Below are 4,341 nucleotides of genomic sequence, written 5' to 3' on the forward strand. Positions count from 1 at the left end.
CTCTGTAGGACTCAGCCACCACTGGGAGTTGCAGACATAGTTAACACTTCTCCTGAAGTTTCCCCTCTTAGTTTCCAAGGAGAAAATAAGAAACATTAAATAAGACTCTTTAGTAACTCACTGGTAGGGAACTTACTCTTGAACTTTTCAAGGTCCCTCTTACTGAGCCAGCATCAGCACTTACCCTTCCCTGCTAAGTCAATGGAGCTACCAGAATACCAGTCACTATTTTCTGCTGCATCTGAGATGCAGACAGAAGAAAGCTACCTACCCACCCCAACAGTAACCTCAGGGGTGTTATGTATAATGTTTGCAGAAGAAAACCAAAATGCAGTGGAGCAAGGCAAGGCAAAGTCAAGGCAAGGCAAAGTCAAGACAAGGTGAGGAAAGGCAAATAAAAGATCCTAGCAATGGCAGAAACCTCTGCTTTCTATCTGTTGCCCAGGAAGAAAATTTTCCACACGAGGAAGTGTTGTGTCTAATTTAACACTCTAGATTTGCACAATCTCCGCCTCTGGGTTAGTATGAGGTCAAAGGAAGAAATAGCACAACTTACATTTCTCAGTAGACCAGGACTGGTCCAAGAAGTTACTCTGTCTGTATGAGTTCAAAGGAAATGATTTTGAGCTCTAAACTAAGGTTTAAGATGAAACTCTGTTTCACAGATATGTAATAAAATTTATGTACCATGAATGTGCAGATCAGTCTGTATTAGGCCCAGGTTCCAGGGTTCAATATGTCCTGTAGTAAGTTAGAGTAAACCTTCCACAGTCATTATGGTTAAGTAGAAATGACCCAGTTTTCGGAAATGCTAGACGTCCACTTTTTTGTCAGCTCCCATGAGATTTGCAGATGCTCCAGACTTTTTAAAATCCCCTTACTCTTACTGATACAACTAGGGCATCACATACCTACAAGTGAATTTTTTGGCAAACAATCTGCTCTGGGGTTTGTTGTCTAGTTGTTGTTACTTTAGCCTCAGGGCTGTTTACTTGCATAGAAATGGCTACTCCTTCTAAGAGGATTTTTTGGAATCTACCCTGGAAATCTCTTTGCATTTAGAGTCAGATTCTTAAATGTATTTAAAATGCTTTAGAAAGCTGCACTTAAGAAAAGTCATATGGCAGATTCATGGAACGATTTTTTTCCATTTGTCTTGCCAGGTTAAAGGAAAAACTTCCATGGCAACATAGCAGCAATCACCCATTCATTAACAAAAAGCCTTTATTTATTTTTTTCATTGTAGGAAGTGTAATTTCATTTCTCTTATCATTATGCCTATTTCACATACTTTGCTACTAAACACTCTTATTTTCAGTAATTTGGGTTGCTTATAAATATACATTTTTCAATGCCAAGTGAATTATTAACTTTATACAGCCTGAAGTGGCAGTCTCTCTCTCTTTCTGGGATGTGTGCATATTCTCACTATCTGGGATGTGTGTAATCCCTACCTAGAGAATTAGAAACTAGGATGCTTATTTTTTGGTTTCTTTTTTTTTTAAGAAATTTTGCTAAATAGAAGTGCTTTGTAAATGGGAAAATGCATTTCTGGAAGAACATTGCACAGGTGGGGTCTTGTATTTTTATGCTGCTCCATTTGAAATTTAATCTTGAAATTATTTGAATAGCAGTTTAAACAATGACTCTCTGAAATTGCTACAGGTGATTTAGTGGCATTCATTCTTAGTGGTAGAGATCTCATACACTTCATGCAGTTTTCCTTTGAAATTAAAGACAGCAGAGACTTATTTTTAAAAAACAGTGTATGTGTATTATGTGTGTCTGAAATTTTTCACAGATATGGTGACCAACAATGTTCATTTCTGTTCCTAAAGGTTAGAGCCTGCAGGCTTTTATATGTAGCTTTTAAGTCTTCATGGCAAAATCAAGATGCAGTAAGAGGCTTTCTTGCATTCTAGTCCTTTCTACATTCATCTTAGACATTACATTGTATTTCAATATACAAAACCAATGGCAGGTCTGAGCCCACACATAAACCTTGCAGATGTTTCAGTTGCAGATTCAGCATGTAGGGGGATGTGTTGCTGTGAAGTAGAACAATTTTTGTCCTTCAAAGTACCAGGAAGAATTGTTAGGATTGTCTAAATCCATTGTTCATATTGTTATTATTTAAAAGGTATCCCATGACAGTCATTACTACTGAACAGTGTTACTTCATCATCATGAGGTATATCAGAGAAAACACCACACAGCACAAACTAGGCACAATCTAGATTGCTGTGTGGGTTTTTTCCTTAGGAATCACATATGCTGTCAACAACTACTTGATTTGTCTTGGGAAAAGGCAGAGTAAAATTGTGTGGCAGCATCCTCTTCAATACCTTTAGGCATGATTCCTGACATTTGTATCAGTAGCATGTGTGTAGCGGGATGTGGGACCAAGTGAGTTATTTCATCTCTGGGTCAAAGAGCCTCATCAAAGATAACTAACTTCATATTGTGCCTGCATAGACGTATCACAGACCTGCATGGCCTTGGGTGTGAACCTAAGACCTTTGTTAGCATTTTCTTTGACTCCTTCTTTAGCAAGATTTTTTTTCCTCTTTAATCTCTCATAGTTTCTTCTTCTCCCAATCAGAATCTGAGCCTGTATTTAAGAGCTTCTTTACATTACCAGTCTTGTATTAAATTATTCTCTGTTGCAGCATTCTGATTTATCTATAGAACTGTAGTTTTTGAAACCATTGCTTTTTACAGCAATGGTCTTGACTTTCAAAACATTTTTAGTTTTAATTACTGTGTATTGAGCTTCCAGGTATAAAACTGTCAAATAAACCTGAGTATCTGCATAAATGTGGGAAACTGCATGTGTTATCACTCAACAATTGCTGGTGGGCAGTTAGCAAACTCTTGTCTAGGATGTCTGTTCAGCTGCTGCAGAACAGCAGTGATAGGATGAACCGCGGATTAGTTGTCAAACCATGTGCAGTCATGACCTTGATTCTGTTTAACACAGCAGATTATTCAGATTGCCCACCCATCAGCAATGTAGTGTGCACAGCCAATTTTACTTCAGTCAGTAATACACAAAGTGCTCATTTCACAGGGCACCTCAGAGAATAGATTTCTTCTGGCTTCTAAGAGAAAAAGTGACATCATTTACTGTCTTGGGTGGCCAGCAGACAGGTGACTCCTTGTTAGTCCTTAGCTGCTGTTTTGTGTTTGGCCTTTTCAACCAGGATAAGCCTATTTTGAGTACAGGGACTGGAGTCTCTCCTGCCTGGGATAGGAGGAACACTGCAGTGCCTGTTACTCTGTGCTGCTGACTGCACACTGGAACAAGGCACTGTGAGTGGTCAGTTGTGCCTTTTCTTCCCAGCTGAGGGTCTGCACCAAGGCAGGCAGAGGATCCTCAGCAGTGAGGCATAGCCTAGCCCAGGCTCTGAGCTCTGGGCTCTGGGAGGCTCCCCGAGCTGGCAGTGGCACTGCTGGCAGATGGGCTGGAGCTGCATGGTGCCTGTGAGTGAAGTTGTGGTGGTTCATTGACACACAGCATCAGACAGCAGCCCTCCAGTGCTCCTGGATCCCAGCTCAATGGTGGTCTCTTGAGTCCACAAGAGTAGTGGTTCCTCCAAGGATGTCAGGACAACTTCAGTCCCTACCTGGGACTGATGTGCTTGTTCAGCTGTATTGTGCAGATGTGTGAAGTTGCATCCACACTGGGCCCAGAAGAAGAATAATTATGTTTTCCCTTGCTGTTTTCTGTCTGGGAAGCTGTCCCCCTACCAGCTTGTCAAGCAGAATTGGGTAATGGAACTCCACTACAAAAGACAGGTCTTTCCAGAGCTCCCTGGACTATGGCCCTAGGGTTGATTATCTATAAAATGTTTTCTCCTTCTCTTTTTTCAGTACCACACAATGACTTTCTGTTCATATCAGTTACCAGTACTTGGTGATCCCACAAGCAGTTCAGCGCTTCAATCCTTGCATATTTCACACACTATCTACTGACTTTGTCTGTCTTTGCTGTCCCTGTTTCTATTGTGTCCTCTGGTGTTTGTATTTGCAGGTCTGTAGAGAGTGGACTGCATTTGTCTGTGTACACAGCACCTGGCACAGTGGAGAAAGCCAGCTTTGTGCTCCCGCATTTCAGATAGAACATGTTTTCAATCTACCAAGCATACATAGATAAAAATGTAAGGAACAAAATTATTACAGGCGCACAGAATTTGGTGGCCACTGTCACTCAGTGCAGCCAAGGACTTGCTGCAATTCTACTGTGAGTGGTCTTCCAATAATCTTCCTGAAAATTAGACACAAAGTAGATCTTTTGGTATAATTCTCTTGCATTTTTTTCCTTACTTGGCTCATGTTTGT

The sequence above is a fragment of the Geospiza fortis genome, unplaced genomic scaffold (assembly GCF_000277835.1).
Source record: "Geospiza fortis unplaced genomic scaffold, GeoFor_1.0 scaffold456, whole genome shotgun sequence".
NCBI lineage: Eukaryota > Metazoa > Chordata > Aves > Passeriformes > Thraupidae > Geospiza > Geospiza fortis.